Source organism: Meriones unguiculatus, chromosome 3, assembly GCF_030254825.1.
Source record: "Meriones unguiculatus strain TT.TT164.6M chromosome 3, Bangor_MerUng_6.1, whole genome shotgun sequence".
NCBI classification, from domain to species: domain Eukaryota; kingdom Metazoa; phylum Chordata; class Mammalia; order Rodentia; family Muridae; genus Meriones; species Meriones unguiculatus.
This window is the reverse complement of record NC_083351.1, coordinates 35,564,146-35,582,282: the sequence shown is the minus strand read 5'-3', so window position 1 is coordinate 35,582,282 and position 18,137 is coordinate 35,564,146. Positions and strand designations below refer to the sequence as shown.

General features: G+C 48.5%; 1 protein-coding gene and 1 long non-coding RNA gene across 6 annotated transcripts in view; one reads left to right on the top strand and one right to left on the bottom strand.

The window, feature by feature from the left end:
• Frmpd1 (FERM and PDZ domain containing 1) overlaps window positions 1-18,137 on the bottom strand; it is a 151,212-nt gene that overhangs the window by 84,638 nt on the left and 48,437 nt on the right. The window contains exon 1 of one of the 4 annotated variants that reach the window (XM_060379858.1): window positions 2,255-3,006. The exons of 1 other annotated variant lie outside the window; for it this stretch is intronic. The gene's annotated coding sequence lies outside the window, so the exon portion shown is untranslated. Of the gene's footprint in view, window positions 1-248; window positions 594-2,254; window positions 3,007-18,137 lie in introns of those variants that run through there. 2 more of the 4 variants (XM_021653984.2, XM_060379859.1) reach the window with 2 other exon arrangements.
• LOC132653040 (uncharacterized) lies at window positions 1,799-17,005 on the top strand. Of its 2 annotated transcripts, none has more exons than XR_009590682.1 (3): window positions 1,799-2,333; window positions 13,207-13,322; window positions 15,095-17,005. It is a non-coding gene; the product is annotated as an uncharacterized LOC132653040 (long non-coding RNA). The 2 variants fall into 2 exon arrangements; XR_009590681.1 differs by having other exon boundaries at window positions 13,207-13,378.

Below are 18,137 nucleotides of genomic sequence, written 5' to 3'. Positions count from 1 at the left end.
CCCCCTTCAGATAACAAGTGCCGGTCTCTGGGATCAGGAGGTTCCCTGAGGACAATCACGCTGTCACAGGAGCTCTGCCCCGGTAGGAAGGTTCTAAGTCAATGCAGAAGCTAAGACAAAGACACCGTTTTTACATTCCAGGCCTGCGCAGCAACATGCTGAACTTGCTGCCTGTAAACACACAGAAGAGGAGCCAACTCTGGCCAAACACCTGTTTATACGCAAACACCCGTGCTGAGCCCTCTCACCTACGGTCTGTCTATCTTGTGCCTTGGCGATCATCGTCATTCTCCTTTGACAAACGAGAAAGGTGAAACTCAGAGGACCCAAATCCCACAGCCGGTGGAGACCATGCACTTTCTACCGTCCTCTGCTCTCAGAGGGCTCCTCTCTCCACCTGTTGAGATCCTCTCGTTCCTGCTACCTTCCCGCATGGCAGCTCCTCCAACCCTCCGGCTGGAATCCATAGACAATTCTCACAGGCCCCGATAGATGAAGCCCAGAAACCTGGTGTTGTACTCCTCACAAGAACCTCAGCCCGGACGGTGAGGAGGACCTGTCAGCAAGTTCCCTCAGTTCTTCCCAAAAGAGTGGTGAGAAGTGCCTGAGAACCAACCATAGAGGATGGGGGTGGGTGGGAGGAGTCAAGTGTGTTTGAAGGGTGGGGGAGGGGGGAGGGGTAGGGGTGGGAGGAGAGGCTTAGACAAATCAGCCTCTAATTCAGAAAATCACTGGGAAAGGCAAACCCCACCCAGTCACAAAAAAATAAAATAAAATAAAAAATAAAAAAAAGATTTTTCCCCAGCCTTTTGACTTTATAAAGCTTGAAAGCTAAAACCAGGATGTCAAGGAAGGAGATGAAGTAAAATCGCTTCCATGAGATGCCTCTCGCTGGGGAAACAGTAATTGCAGCACTAGACACTGGGCGGAGGGACAAAGCTCACCTTCCACCACAGGGTAAGGTACCTCATTCTCAACTCTGCTCTGACTGCACCAGAGTCCGCCTGTCCCGGAAGTCAGGCCGCGTACTTTCTGAACTGTGGGCCTCTCCAGCCCCACGAACACGCGCAGCACCCACCAGGGGCTCCCTGATTTAGAGTGAGTCTCCACAGCCTGGAATGGAAACATCTCCACCTCCCCTTAGACTGGAAATAAGCATCCGCGAGCCTCCTTCAGGGCCCTGCAACGGTGCATTTTCTTCCTCCCTCAATTCTGTGGGGCTTTTGCAAAAAATAACCGCCTCACAAACAGAAACATTTCCTGATCTATAAGCCACTTTAAAAACAAATCATTATGTTGTTGAATATTTTATGATGGGCCAATGCACCAGAGGAGGCAAGGCGCGCTTTCACCAACCTTTGCCATGTCTATTTTGAGACTCCTAGGGCAAACTCCAAAAGCTTCCTTTATTTTTTTTTCCCAAACACCAATTTGTCAGCGCTGGTTAGATTCCTGATGAATTAATGGCTCCACCCAAACTGACCCTCCAAGGCAAAGCTCAGAGTCTCCCCCTCACAGAGCTTACAGCCAACCTACCTCAATGAACATCTCGTGAACACTTTCACCCTAAGTTAGAAGCGCCAAAACCAGCCCAAACTCGTGGACTTGCCCAAGGTTACACAGCCTGGATGGCCCCGGGACACCTAGCCCTTTGAGCCCCTCCGTTTACAGAGGCTGTCGCCACACCCTTTCTTAAGATCAGGCCAAGGCAGCTGCAGGTTACTGTCTGCCCCCTCCCCCCAATTCTGACTTCCCCAATTTTCCACTCCCCGTGAGCTCCGGAGCTGAGACACTCTCCAGGTGTCCCTCCACTCAAAACAGAGCAATACAGGCAAGACGCTTCAGCCGATCGCCCCGGCGAACCGCTCAACCACTCCGGTCCACGTGGGGCTGGACCCGCCAGAGAGGGCTCATCTGAGGTCACTCAAAGTTGGCGCTGGAGGCGGCCGCACCTGAACCCAGGTCTGCCTCCCGGCTGGCTGCTCCTCCCACTACCCACACCGTGCAACGTCGGAAACTTAAGGCACACAGATCCCATGTAAGGAGTTAACCGTTGCAGGTCCCAAGCAAGCCAGCGGCCACGCCACTGGCGCCGGGAGTAAGGACACCAGGAGTGGCGCGGGTCACCCGTGAGCGCAACGTGGAGGGCGGCGCGGAAGAAGCCGAGGAGCAGCTCCCGGAGGCGCAGGCCTGGGGTGTGGGGACCCAGGTCCTCCCCAAAACTTTGCGGCGGCGCGGGGGGCCTCGCCCTTACCTGCAGAAGAGGCGCCGCCCGCGCGCACGCGGAGCCGGCCGGAGCACTGGCAGGGGCGCCCCGCCCAGCGGCGGCCACGGTAAGCGGGCCGGGCTCGGGCAGCGGCTCGGCTCCGCCTCCCGCGCCGCGGCTGCAGCCCGGGGGGGGGGGTGGGGGGGGAAGACGCCGGGCCCGGCTGCGCCCGCGCCGTCTGGCGGCGGCAGGTGCTGAGGCTGCAGCTGCGGGGCTGCCAGCTGCCGGCGCCGCGACCCCCGCCCCGGGGGAGGAGCCCCGCGCGCCGCCCACGCGAGCTCAGGAGGTCCTGGCCCGCCGCAGTGGGCGGTCCTGCTCCCACCCGGGCCCTGCCTCCGCTGGTCTATACCCCAGCTCACCCGCCGGGGGACACGCAGCGTCTCCACCGGGACACTGAGGCCAGGAGGGGAAAGGGACACCCCAAGGTCACCTAGGCCCACGGCCTGATCTGGAACCCAGAATGACCCCCATCTACGCCCTGCCTTCCCAGCTGTCTTACCCCGCCGTAGGAGACCCGGGGGAACACAGAGGACCTTTGTTCTTCCCTTGGCCCCCTCTCCCGGCCCGTCCGGGCCCCCAGTCTCTCCTGCTGACGGAAGTGAGGGAGTGGGCTTACTTTGGGCACTGCTGACGGCTACCCCTGTCTCTGCGCGGGGTACCCATACTCTCCCATCCTTCTGTTCCCCGGGGGCCTCGGAAAACCTGGAAGCCCCAAACTGCTGAGGTGCCCTACGGCTCTGCACTCACGCCTCTTCTGAGTCCCAGCCACCCCCAACCCCCACCAGCCAGGTAACCCAGTGTTACATGCCTCTCCTCATGCAAGTCTCCTAGGGATGGCCTAGCTACACCTCGAGCCTCCAGAAAAGCATGGTCCTGGTTTCCTAGAAGGTACAGTGTGGCTGACTGAATAAAGCGTGATCTGGTGCCCATAGCACCAGGCCTCCAAACAACAAACAGGACCGACAACCAGGGTGTGGGAAAGCATCCCAGGAAGAGGACCACAACAAAGCCTTCAGGGTGGCCGCTGTCACTGAACAGGGCAGAAGGGGAGCTGAACCACGGGAGTGCCAGTTCACAGGAGCTGTTTTGAGGATGGAAGGGGCCACACCAGATTATCAAATTAGACTATTCTGGGAATCAAACGGAGCACAGACGGGACCCTTAATCCAAAGACAGATGAGGGAAGCAACCCGCCAGCCCTTGGCTCTTGGAAACTAATGCAGCCGGGATGAAGGCGGACGCTCCAGCACCGACCAGCTCCCTAGCCTCCAGCCCCAAACCCAGGCCCCTCGGTTGTGAGTGCTTCCGTCTTTGGACGACCCCATTCCATGGGCGATGAATCCTATGCCGCTCTTCCCCGTTTCTCTTCTAGATGAGGTGAATGTGGTTCTACCCCAGGGTCAGCACCACTGGAGGAAGTGGGGAGGGAAGGAAGACCCAGGTCATGGCGAGTGTAAAGTCAACTCTAAGAAAATTAAATATATCTCGCAATAGCCTAGGAACCAACGACTCATAATAAAGTGTAATCAGAAAGCTACGCCACAGATGAAGATAAAGAACTAAAGTATGTGCACAGTACTCGTTAAACACCAGGTCACTCAGGAAAACAAGAACTCGGCCCAGCCGTCCGGCAAGAACAAAATTTCCCGTCAGGTCTGATCCTGTCCCCCACGATTTCCTAGCTGCCTAGGTCGGCATTGTCTGTCAAACAGACGCCACCCTGAATGAATGCACCACCCCGGCAGCTCCTTCACTGTGGTTCCCTCCTCTGCCAGCCTGGTGGGTCCCACAGCTCCAGGGATCTGCCTGCCGGACCTTTTCTCTCCTCTCACTCCTGTGGAGCAATTCTTTTTCTTAATTTTATTAGAACAAAGTCATTGTACAAAGTGACAGTCTTCGTTATGACGTTTTCATTCAAGTACATCATGTACTCTGGCCATATTCACCACCCTATCCATCTCTCTCTCCTCCCCTCTAATCTGTCCTTTTTCTTTTTGCCAGTACTCTCCCATTTCCAAGTGTAGGCGTATATATGAAATCTAACATACAGGAGAAAACATTATTTGTCTTTCTGCATAGTCCGGTGGTTCTGTGCTTCAAACCCAGACAGGAAACAAGATACCCAACTCCCAAATGCTGCTCCCAGGACCCCAGGCTCGAACTCATATCTCTCCTAAATTGTGTTGCCCTGTTTCTGCTTGTGATGGCACCGTCTTCGCAAAGGCACTAAAACTAAAATCCGAATGGACATTCCACTCTTCCTGTACCCCATCCCCAGTGATGACCAAATCCAGTCCTCCCTGTCTCCTTAACATCTCTCACACACAACTCCTCTTCATCCTGTTGCCCTTGCCTCGGTTTATAGCCTGTTTTTAAAAAGATGTGTGCGTGTGTGTATGTGTGTGTGTGTGTGTGTGTGTGTGTGTGTGTGTGTACATGCACACACAGGCATACAAGCACACAGATGTCCATGGAAGCCGGAAGCATCAGATCCCTGGAGGTAGAGTAACAGGCTGGTTTGAGTCCCCGGCCGTGGGTACTGAGAACTGAGCTCAGGTCCTCTGGGAGACCAGCACACAGTCAACCGCTGAGCGACCTCTCCAGCTCAGCTCACCGCTCTTCACTGAGGCTGCAGTAGCAGCTCTTGTCCACCAGTTTCTCCTTCATCCATCCCCTGCTGCCATAGCCTCTAAACACAGGCCTGGCAGGTCACCTCTCCTGAAGATTCTGCCACCGTTCCTTCTTGACCTGGTGATCAAGTCTTCCTCCTTCTCCTCCTCCTTTTGAGACAAGTATCTCTGCATAGCCCTGGCTATCTGGGAACTCACTCTGTAGACCAGGTTGGCCTGGAACTCTGCCTTCCAAGTACTGGGACTAAAGGAATGTGCCACCATGCCTGGCAATTAATGCTCTCCTACAGCTGCAGGCCCATTTCCACTCACTGCACACCTGGCCAGCAAATACCTGTGTTCCCAGGCTACCCCATTCGATAAAAGCCACGAGCTTTGTGCTGAAAATACAGACTTGAGCCAAGGCACCTGGGCTCCGATCCCACTGCTGCCACTGTTTTGACCCTGTGTGATTTGGGGGAAAGTTTTAGACCATCGCTTCTGAGGTCCTTCCTTGGGAAAGGGAGCGTTACAGGAACACCTACAACCTGGCAGTGAGCTAAACTCAGTGATCTGGCCCTCAGAGAGGGCTAGCCTGCTCGCCAGTGCCGTCGCAATGCCTATGACCATAAGGTTTAACTGCTCGCAATGTGCAGCTCGCCCTGCTTACTCCACAGAGAGGGAAGCTGGAACTCCGAAGAGCAAGTATGATTAAAGCAGCTGCCCTGAGAGTCCTATGGAATTCGGAATTTCTCACAACTAAAGACTTTGTATAGGTTTTCACCCCTCTAGGTCTCCTCAGCTCCCTAGCTACCCTGCCTGATAGACAAACTCTTCATCCCTCAGCTATTTTCTGTTCCCTCAGGCCCTCCTAGGCTCCCTCTCTGCGTCTGGTAACTGTGTACATCCATCAAACACACACACACACACTCCACACACACACACATATACACACAAAACACACACACACACTCATCAGAGTGTTTGCTAGCATATCTGTGTTCTTGGGACCACCCTGAAAGAGATAATGCCTTATTGGGTTGTGTCTTTCTAGTATGTCATAAATATTTCTGAGTGAGTGAATGAATAAATCATCAAATAAGACGTATTTAAGCTACACAAAGTTTCACCCTCCGTCATCCAGAAGAGTCATCTTTGATGAGAGGACAGCATCTGATAATGCTGTATTATTTTAGGATGAGACAGTGAAACTGCTATTTGGTTGTGCCTTGTCCCTCTCAGATGTCTCTCCTTTTTTTAGTGACACCATATAATAACCCATAATGAGACACCACGTTGCATCCTAATGAGACTTCCTGACTAAAACATCTGAGGTTTTAATTTATTTCCCATAAGTACCATTTCAGCTCAAAGTTTTCTCTCTCTACAGCAGTGAGGGTGCCATTTGTCATCCGCTAAGTGCCCACACCTTCCCTTTATCTCTATTAATCTTTGCATTCAAATACTACTAAGAACAGACTTAGTAGAGAGCATTTCCACACACTTTCCTTCTTAGAATGCCCAGCTCTTCCTGACTGCACATCTATTGTTCCCAAAATAGAACACTCTACTGCTTCAAATTTCAGCTCTACTGTCTGCAGAGATTTAGGATGGGGAGTATTCTTCAGACTGATCAAATTCCATAGGGTTAAAAAGAAAAACAAAAAAAAACCATTCTGTACGAAGTAGTGTTTTGTTTCATTTGTGTGCCAGAAAACAAGCATACCTCACATCCAAATAATGAGAAGCAGGACAGGTGAAAGAAATCACAGTGGCTTGAAGCGGGACAGAAAGAGAGGTGCACAGTGCTCTTCTGCTTGCATAAATCCTCTCAGGCTTGGGGACTCAACAGAAGGGAGTAGAGTTCAGTGATCTCCTGGGTCTCCTTCAGATCTGAATGGGTTTCCAGGCAGCTGTTCGCCCACTCCTTCAGCCTCGCGGAGCGCCTGTCATGGACTAAAGCCCTTTCAAGTGGGGTGGTTTTAATATAGATCCATACTGGAGAAGGAATACCATAGTTTGGCTAATAATAAAGTTCTCCCTAATGAAGAAATATAATAAATACCATTGCATTGGGACTTTGTTGAACTAAGACCCATGAACTATTAAGATTACTGCAGGAGACCATTGGAAATAAGCCCCGTCCCATGAAGGCAAAGTGGAGCACTCACAAGGATGAGGAAGCATCTCAAGTTCAAGGCCAGTCGGGGTACATAACAACCAAAAAAAAAAAAAAAAGTCCATAAGAGATCTACGCCTGAGTTCTAGACCTGCTTCTCCCTTCCTTGCTATGCAGCAAGCTACTGCTCTGAGCTACAGCTTCTCCTCTATAAAAGGAGAGAAAGCTGTCTGGTGAAGACCAAACTCCTGTGAACCCGATGTTGACTGATTCTTTGAGATTAAAGGAGCCAGAGTTAACACTCTATAGTCACAAAGAGAGATGCTGCTGTTCTCTGCAAAGAGAACTACCAGGCAGTTGTCATGAAGTCTGCATGATGGCTTGAGGATAAGGAATTATTGCTCTACAGGGAGAAATGGTGTTAGAACAACAGTTCTTACTCCCAGATCCTCCAGTGAAGATGCAGACATCCCTGCTCTCTAAAGAATGAACCATCTAGTCATCAAATCCTGAGGACAGAGCTGGACCACAAAGTCCATGTTGTAGTTTGAATGGGCTCCTGTTCTGCATGCCGACTCCCCAGTGATGGTGCTTTTTGACGGGAACTGAGAAACCTTTAGAAAGTAGGTCCCTCAGGGTGGCCTTTCGATGCTGTAGGATGCCCCTGGTTCCAACATGCCCTCTGCTTTCTGAGCCACTGAAATATGAGTAGCTGTCCTCCACCACACACTGCTGCAATCAGGTCGTTCTGCCAAGCACACAAGGCTAGGCAACTGTGGGCTGGACCTTAAGAAGCCACGAGTTAGCCCAACGTGGTGGTGCACACCTGTAATCCCAGCACTCAGGAGGCAGAGGCAGGCAGATCTCTGTGAGTTCGAGGCTAGTCTGGTCTACAAGCAAGATTAGGACAGCCAGGGCTACATTGAGAAACCCTGTCTCGAAAAACCGAAAAGACTGCTCGGTCTTCTATGCTATCCAAACCTCCCTATGCTAATCACTTGCTTACTGCAGGCACCGTCTAAAGACGACCTTCCATTTTCTTTTTGTTAGTAGGTCTGGAGCACACATCTTCTTCCTGGATTGCTTCCTTGGCTCTCACTCAAGTCTTCATAGGTTTCTTTCCTCGACACTCCTTGATAACACTGGAATGCTGAGCTATTGCTAATACAGTGGACTTAATTGTAGAGGGCCTTTTAATCCAGCAACGTGGCCACTCTGGCTGGAATACGGTCACACCCTTAACACTCGCCTCTATTCCCTCCGGATGGAGTACAGACTAGGTCTTCATACACACCTTTAATCCCAAACAATGAAGGTAAAGTTAGTTTGCAGAAGTGATGTCTAACAGGCAAAGTGACAAATCAGAGAAAGATTTGACGGAATAAGATTAGATTGTTCGGAGGAGAGAAACTTCCAGGACTAGCCCAGGTCAGCCTCTGAGACAATTACATCTGGAGAATGAAAGTTACACACCAATTACATCAGGGGAATAAAAGTTACCTTCACACTTCATGACTCAGAAACAGAGGGAGAAACTGGGACATTTGTGTATAATTGAGAACGAGTCTCACAGCTCAAAGAAATATTCAAGGTCTTTATGGCTTTCACCGGATGCACTTTGATCTCATTCATTTGGTGATGGCTTCTTTGGTCTTCGGTGGTCAGTGTTGAATATAGAGGAATGGACTGAGCATTTTCTGTGCTGTCTTTTTAAAACCTTGGTAAGATCTCCTTTACTCTCCTTGTTCAGTGTTTGGGAGATCAGGCTGTAGGAATGAATGCTCTAGAGCTTGTGGCTGCTCTCTTACGCTCCTAACGTGGTCTTGCCCTTTTACAGGGAGTTCTACTCGGGACATACCGGGTAGCAGCAAATTCACACCACCAGCCGGCTCCCTGCAGACCTCAGCTGTGAATGCCACCATCTTCCAGCACTACATTATTTTTTCTAAGATTTGTTTATTTGTTATATATACAATGTTCTGTCTGCATGTACACCTGAATGCCAGAAGAGGGCACCAGATCTCATTATAGGTGGTTGTGAGCCACCGTGTGGTTGCTGGGAATTGAACTCAGGACCTCTGGGAGACCAAGCAGTGCTCTTAACCTCTGAGCCGTCTCTCCAGGCCCCAACACTACATTCTTAGCTCCTATATATTCTGAGGAATTTTATAGTTAACACCCCAAGTCAGAGCTGTCCTCTCCTTGCCTTCTCTCACCGTCCGCTTGAGTTACGCAGAATAAATACCCATCTTACAGATGAAGAAGGGAGTCAAGCTGAGAGAGGTCAAATGTCTGCATGAAGTTGCAGAGCTTGGTAATGGATTCAAATACAAGTTTATATGACTAGCAGAGTTCTATCTTCTGCAGGAAAGAGATGACTGCTACCAAATTCCATTATGGAGACATTTTAAAAGTCACCCTAGGATGACTCTCTCCAGGAGCACTCTCTTCAGACAGGAGCTTGCTTATTACAGCTGAGCTCCCTGATGGGGTGACTAGAGGACACAGACACTGGGGCCTGTAGCTGGGACCACAGGAGATCTCTAGGAGAGGGTGCCCAAGGAGAAAGTCACCATAGGAGCAATCAAGGTGCTGCTCTGCCATAATGTATAAAATTGCAGTGAATCGAGGCCCAGGACCCTAGGAGATGACTGTGGTGGTTTGAATGGGAATGGCCCTCACAGCCTCATGTATTTGAATGGTTGGTCCCCAGTTAGTGGAACTATTTAAGAAGGATCAGGAGGTGTAGCCTTGTTGGAGGAGGTGTGTCACTGGAGGCGAGCTTTGAGGCTTTGACGTTTCAAAGGCCCATGCCATTCCCCAATCAGCTGTCTCTCTTTGTGCTTGTGGATGTAGATGAAAGCTCTTTTACTCCAGCACCATGTCTGTCTACCTGATGCAATGTTCCCCACCATGAGGGCCATGGGCTCTAACCCTACGTAATTGTGAGCCCCCAATTAAATGCTCTCTTTTATAAGCTTTTTGGTCATGGTGGGTTTTTTTTGTTTGTTTGTTTGTTTTTGTTTTGTTTTTTACAGCAATAGAAAAGTAACTAAGACGATGTGGCCTACCTCACTAGTAAGTTGGCAGTGAGAGGCTGTCAATCTTAGAGCAAGCTGAGGGTCCCACCCCATCCCCAGACAGACTGCTAACAAGTGAAGAGGAACAGCTTTGTCCTCTCCTGAGCAAATATCATGATTCTGCTGAGACTTGCCTCTCAAAAGGGAAATGCTACCAGAGCCATTACTAGCTCACACAGCAGCTCTATGCATCCAGAGCGTTGGAGAGCTGACTCGGTAGTTTAGAGCTCTTGCTGCTCTTCTAGAGGATTTGAATATGTTTCATCACTTGTATTTTCAGCTCCAGGGGATCTAACCCTTCTTCCATAGACCTCCACTGACACCCCCCACCCCCCCACCCCCGTTTAGTATATGCACAAATAGGCACACAGATACGCATAAACGAGGAAAAAAAAAAAAGAAGAAGCATTCGCTACCAGATGCCTTTATGAAAATGAGCTGATAATGTTCTCTTCCTTTGGGCCAATGTAGTCCCACAGCAGGGCACCCAGCTGAGCACGTAGGCTTTGGCTCCTGCTTGTCCTCATGACGGGGTGGCCTTGTGAAGCAGACGGTGCGGTGGCACACAGCAGCTGGGCCCTCCCCAGCACTCAGGGACTGTCTGAAGGCCCAGGGGCTTCTCCTACTTCACCTCAGCCTGGTGGATCCACCCCTCACCCCCAAAAACACCCCCTCACTCCCCAATAAACCACTGAAGACGTAGTGTCTTTCTTTCCTTTCCTTTCTTGATTCTGAACTGCTGCCAGCAGTTCTGCAAGCAGCCCGAACAGGCTGGCCTGCACAGGTATTGCAGGAATCAAGGCAGATCAGAGGTCACTAAAAGAGGCAAGCCCTTGAAGGGACAGCATCAAGCTGAGTAACTAGCTCCACGTGGAGACAGATATTCTGTCTCATAAAGAAGAGAGAACACTTTGGTTTGGTTTTGTTCTTGAGACAGGGTGGCGCACAGCCCAGGCTAACCTGAAACACCCTCTATCGCCAAGGCTGACACTGAGTTTGTGTTGTTTTCCTGCTTCTGCCTCCCAAGTGCCGGGGATTATAGGCACATAATCACCATGGCCGGCAAAAGAATACATTTTTAAAAACCAATTATTTTCAAGAGACTCAGGTAGAAATGGAAAAGAAATCAGAGTGAGGGTGCTGGGAAATGAACTTGAATTCTCTGCAAGAACAGCAAATAACTGCTGAGCCCCAACAGGTCATTTTTAAATGTAAACATTTCAGCTTTTCATGGTGACACACACCTATAATTCAAATACTCAGGAGGCCAAGAGTTGGAGCTCAATTTGAGCCTGGAAAAAATAAAAATAAAAATTCACCACCTCAAATGTGGAAGTGAAAATCAGAGGGAACACCGACAGAGACTAATTCCGTGATCCGAAAAGAGGGAGGGAGAAGCATCCCACAGTGCTAAGCAAGGTACAAAGACAAGCCAGCTGTGAGTGCAAGCACTGACAGATACCCTGTGTCCAGAAGACCTGCTAGCCACGAGTGTGTCAAAACCAGGACGAGGAGCTGTCACAAAACACCAAAGAAGAGAAATGTGAGTGTTTTAAAGAAATTTGAGTTACCAGATAAAAATTCACTGATTTGCTGTGTTATATTAATTATAAAGCACAACCCTAGGATGTCTACTCCCAGAAAAAAACGAGACCCCCTTTTCATTCTAAGTACAGCTTAAATCCCTAGGTATAATAATATGACTAGCATGGGGTCCTGAGGTCCTGAGTTTGATTCCCAGCAGCCACACGGTACCTCACAACCATCTATACTGGGATCTGATGCCCTCTTCTGGCATGCAGGTGTATATGCAGATTGGGCTCTTATATGTGTAATATACTTACATGTATATATACATACACACATATTTATATGTGTATGTATGTGTGTGTGTGTGTGTGTGTATATATATATATATATATATATATATATAATGACCAGCACACCCTGAATGCTGCAGAGAAAAGGCAAAAGAGCAAAGAACTTGAGGACTCAGGGTGATGAATGCATAATTCTTTCCTACATATCCCAGACTAAAGAAACCAACAAGCAGGAAATACAGATTGGGAGAGAGGTGAGAAAGAGACAGATAGAAAGACAGATCTCTGTAGCCAAAGAGATATGAGAGGAAGCCTGGTAAGACAGAAAGGTTGATGACAATAGCCCAGTCCAGCCAAGGGCCGTGGGAAAGTGGCCCCCTGCCACTCCTCTGCACCCATCAGTGGTGGTGGTCACCTTGGCTCGCTATGACTGATTACACTTTTCCCAGCACACCAGGGTGATCTGCGGGTGCTGCTGGCTTCCCTTCTTCCCAGTATGCTTGGTAATGCACTTCTATCCCTGGTGGTCAAGTACCACCTGCTGCAGAGAGCTTCGGAGATGAGCCACATCTCAGAGGGTAAAATGCAAGTGTCCAAGGTCTAACTTTAAACAAAACCACCCTCATAACCTGAACCGGAAGAATTTCACATTGAATAAGAAAAGACAGACAGTAGCCGGTGCCGTGGCGCACGTCTTTAGTCCCAGCGCTCAGGGAGGCAGAGGCAGGAGCATCACTGTGAGTTCCAAGCTGGCCTGGTCTACAAAGCTAGTCCAGGACAGCCAAGCCTACAAAGAGAAGCCCTATCTCGAAGGGAAAAAAAGAAAAGAAAATCCAAGCTGACGCCGACTTTCCTTTAACGTCTGTAAAGCACTATTCTTCCTTCCTCTGGCCCCCACGAGCCTGCTGAGAATCCCACTGCCCTTTGACTGGCATCCCTGTGTCAGGCATTGAGAATCTTTTTTTATCTTCCATTTTTAGTGAAATTATGATTCTCCGACATGGATTTCCTTAGTTTTAGCCCTTTGGGTTTAATATCTCCTTGATTCTAAGATGTCTTTTGACAATTTAGGGGAATTTCAGCTTTTTTTTTTTTTGAGATAGTCTTATTATGTAGTTCAAGCAGGTCTTGAACTCACTATGTAGCCCCAGTCAGCCCTCAAACTTGTGATCTTTCGCCTCAGCCTCTCGAGTGCTGGGATTACAGGAATAGAGATAAACGTTCATACACATAAAACAAGAATCTAAAAACATTGAACAATATGCTAGATTAGGTTTAATTTTCCTCTTGACTTTTAATTTTTGTTTGGCAGAAGAAGAAACATGAGTCATCACATTGTCAGATGTCACTCTCAGTGAATGTGGAGGAGCAACTGAGGAACAGTGACCTGGGAAGACGGCTCCGTCAGGAAGAGCTTACCTTGGAAGCGTAAGAACCTGAATCCAACCCCCTAGAGCCCAGCTAAATAAATTTTGGGTCTAATGGTATGTGTTTACCGTCTTGGTGCTGGGGAGGTAGGACCAGGGAGATCCCCGGGGCTCCATGGCCAGCCAGCCTGGCGCACTTGGCAAGTTACAAGCCAGCAAAAAATCCTGTGTCAAAAAACAAGGTAGATGGTGTCTGAAGAAAAACAGCTGAAGAGGTCCTCTGGCTTCCACACTCACACACAGACACAGACACAGACACACACACACACACACACACACACACACACACGTACATGAAGAGTGCTTGGCTAGCATGCACAAGAACCTGGACATTCTGCTCTAGTACCACATTAACCAGGTGTGGTGGCACACATCTGTAATCCCAGGATCTGAGAGGTGGAGATCGGGAGATCAGAAGTTCCAGGCAATCCTAAGCTACACAGCAAGTTTGAGGCTAGATGGAATACTGAGACTCTCTTTCAAAAAAAAGGTATTAAAAAGAATTTTAAAAGCTAAGTAAAAGCCGAAAGGTGGTAGCTTTTGATCCCAGCACTCGGGAGTCAGAGGCAGATGAATCTTTAAGTTTGAGGTCTACCTGGTCTACAGAGTGAGCTCCAGGATGGCCAGGACTACAGAGAGAAAGCCTGTCTTGAAAAGCCAAAGCCAAACCAAAACAAAAAAGCTAAGTACGCATAGATACTTTACTCAAAATATTTTTTGAAAAATGTATTGACATTTTTTCTTTAAAAGAAAGTGTATTGATTCCTAATATTTATCAAGCAACTTTCTAAGCAGTTCATATTATTTCATTTAACAACCCTAGGAATTACATATAATTAGCATTTCCATTTTATTTTGGCTTTGTTTTTATTTTATGTATATGTTTCGTGTACCTGTTCATGGGGGTGTAGGCACAGGTAAGTATGGCCTCTCGTGAATGTGGAGGCCGAAGGGTGATGGGCCTCTGCTCTCCTCACCTGACTTTTTGATACAGTCTTACTCTGAAGCACCAGCTGACCAGAAGCTAGGTACAGAGACCAGGACAACCTCAGAGGCCAGGAAAAGTGCCTGTCTCTGCCTCTGAGGGCTGGGATTAAAGAGGCGGTCACTATACTCTGCCCAGCCACCATTCTATCTGTCATTCTATCTATCTATCTATCTATCTATCTATCTATCTATCTATCTATCTATCTATCTATCTACTGAGAGGCAGGGTCTCACTGTGTAGCCCAGACTAGCCTGAAACTCACTATGAAGACCAGGCTGGCCTCAAATGCATAGAGATCCACCCACTTCTGCCTCTGAGGGCTGGAATTAAATGCACACCATTGGGAGTTTGACAATGCTCCAGTGAGTATACACAAATTAGACTTGGTAGAGTTTTTTTTTTTGGGGGGGGTGGAAGGTCACAAAGGTGGAGGATGGGCATGGAAACCCTGGGACATCAATATGATGGGGTGCATTATATGAGACTCCCAAATAAATAAAGATATTGGGCTAAAAAAGAAAGCATGCACCACCACACCCAGGCCATTCCTCCACTTCTTGAGGCAAAGTCTCTGACCTAACCCAGAGCTCACTGAATCAGCTAGGCTTCGGGAGCAATTAGCTCTCTGAGACTCTGCTTCCAACTACCCAATTCCCCCCCCCAACTCTGAGCTTACAGATCTGAGCCACCACACCTGGCTTTTCATGTGGGTCCCGGGAATCCAAACTCTGGACCTTATGTTTGATCAGCAGGTGCCTTACCAACTGCATCTCTCCATCTTATAGATGCCAAAACTAATGCCAACATCATCAAGTCATTCAACTAGTAAGTAGATGAGCCCCTCCTTCTCGCCTATGAAGGACACTAGGAAACCGATCCCGTGAGCCACCTGAAGAGGGGGAAGAGGTACATCTTCCAGGCAGAGAACGAACAGCCTATTGGGGCTCTGAAGACAGGAAGAAACCTCAGCTGTGTGATATGTGTTTTCAATGTGCAATTAATTATCACAAAACCACAACAAACAGTCGTTATGGTGTCTAGCTTGCAGATGAAGAGCCTCAGCAAGGTTGAGCAGTTTAAGATCACCCAGCCAGTAGGCAATGGAGGTCACAATTTAAATTTGGCTCTCACATGGCACCCTGTGATATAAACAAGCTAGAAAGGCCTTGGCACATATTCCCACAGAATTGCCATTGTCATATTAGCTGCCCTATACTGACCCAGAAAGTAAGGCCTTAAGGAAGGGGCTAGAGATGACTCAGTGGTTAGGAGCACAGACTGCTCTTCCAGAAGACCAGAGGTCCATTCCCAGCACCCATGTCCCAGGGCTCACAGGCATCTCTAACTCTAGCTCCAGGGGGCTCTGACACCCTTTTCTGATCCCCACTGGCACCAGCATGCAGGTGCACATACCCACACACAGACTGACATGTGAATCACACAAAAACCAGTCAATCCATCCATCCATCCATCAATCCATCCATCAATCCATCCATCCATCACTCCATCCATCCTAGGGAGAAAGAAAGGAAGAAAGAAAGAAAAAAAGAAAGGAAGGAAGGAAGGAAGGAAGGAAGGAAGGAAGGAAGGAAGGAAGGAAGGAAACCTCCAGAGAAAAGGAGCTGTCCTGCACCCTGGTATGTCTGCCCAGCCTGCCCAACCCTGAGTATCTCCACTATGAAACAGAACAATGCCACAGCCGGAATTTCCCCAGCTTTGGTGGGAGGAGACAAGTACAAACCTGAATGGAAAAAAATAGGGGTGCAGGCTGGTGCTCCTTCTTAACCCTAAGCTCTGAGAGCTGGGCCCAGCGAGTCCCAGGCACAGACACCATTTTCTCAATGTTCTATCCTATCTTCTGTATAGGGCAGAAGAAAGGAGGATGACCTAGATTTTCTTAAAAAACAAGGCTTTGTTCATGTTTTGCTACGATGTACTTTGACACTGTGCTTCAGCCTGTTCTTTGAATCAGAGGAATGTTCTGGAAATGATCTGGGTTGCTGGGTCAGACATGGCTTGAATCTTAACTTGAGCCCTTTCTAGCACTGTGTCCTTGGATAGATGTGTGCTCTGTTATTTTCATCTTCACAGATAATGCTGACCTGGAGGGCATTGTGAGGACTCAGGGGGGCGAGGCACAAACCCTGTGTGAGATCTGAAGTCTCTCAGGCTTTCATTAAATGACAGCTATTATTTTGCTTGTTTGCCTTGCATAGTCTGTAATGCTTGGATCTTTCCTTTTCCCTTCTTTCACTCTTTTTTTATGCAGACTCGCCAGCATTAACAGAAATAATACTGGCTGGGCATGGTGGCACATGCCTTTAATCCCAGCATTCAGGGAGGCAGAGGCAGTCCAGTATCTGTGAGATCGAGGCCAGCCTGGTCTACAAAGCGAGTCCATGACATCCAAGACTACAAAGAGAAACACTGTCTCGAAAAAAACAAAGCAAAACAAAAGAGATATATTTTTTTTTTGCAAATTAGTACTAATGACTCCATAATAGAACTGTTGGTTTATGAAAGAGCACACCCTTACCAATGACAGTGAAGACATGTTTTTAAAATGTCAATCAATATTACACATGCTGATTACAAACAAATGGCAGGTGTTCACAAAGTTGACAAAATAACTTATGCTCTGAAATGCTCAGTTTCACTAAAACCATTTTTTTCCTTCAAAGAATAATAAATGTTGATGTACAAAGACAATTTCCCTTTACAGACTTTGAGTCTTAAGGGCCCATAGCTTCATACTGGGCTCAGTGGCACACATTTTAAATCCCAGCACTTGGGAGGCAGAGGCAGGCGGATCTCTATGAGTTTGAGGCCAGCCTGGTCTACAGAGTAAGTCCCGGGACAGCCAGAGCTACACAGAGAAACCCTGTCTGAAAAACCACAAAAACTATAGCTACACAGGTCAGAGGTGCTAGAGCAAACTACCGTTATTATTCTGTTAAGCGGACATAGTGTTAAACGGGTTCCTAATGAGTTATTATTATACCCGTGGGTTAGGTCATCTCTCAGCGCTCACTGGAGAAGCCTTTTCTTGCAATGAACAGAGAATAAGAGCGCAAAGAGGGCTCAGTCCTAAGCAGGGACCATAACACACTCCTTCCCCCAACACTCAGGGACTGAGAGGGGACAGAAGGCCTGTAATATCCAGGGGCAGCGGATGACAACAAACAGTGTTTTCCAGACGCCAACAGGCCAGTTGCACATAGGAACTCACCGCTGTCGCTCGCGTTGTCGCTAAACCTCCAGCAGCGGCATAAAGTCCCACAGGGTGGGGGGTGGAGTACTGTCAATCGATAGCTTTGTGAGCAGGTGGGTCAGTTTTTTTAAGGGTGTGACCCAAGGTAGGCCGACCACACACAGGGGATGGCCCCACACCAAGAGTATTTGGGTAGCACAGATTGGACTCACTGGACTTTGACAAAAAAGGAAGAAGAGGATGTAAAGTCAGGATCGGAGAGGAGTTGGGATGGGAAGAGAAATATAATCAAAATGCATTGCATAAAATCATAAGGAATTAAAATACTCAATCAGAATTCGTAATAACTTGTGCACCGTCCTGAAGTTGAATTCGCCACCTGACTTTCCAGAGCCTAGCAGACATCAGGGTTTGCTTTCCTGGAGGCTAAAATCCTGGCAATTTCCTATAATGGACCAGGCTATTTCTCATGAAGCTTAATGGGAGAACGTTTCAGAGCATGTGATACTGTGTCAACCGATACCAATTTCTCCATTAGCGCAGCTCATGGGAAACTTCAGCCTAAGCCTAAACACGGTCACTTGGGAATCAGAAATAGCTTCTTACAGCCTCACCCC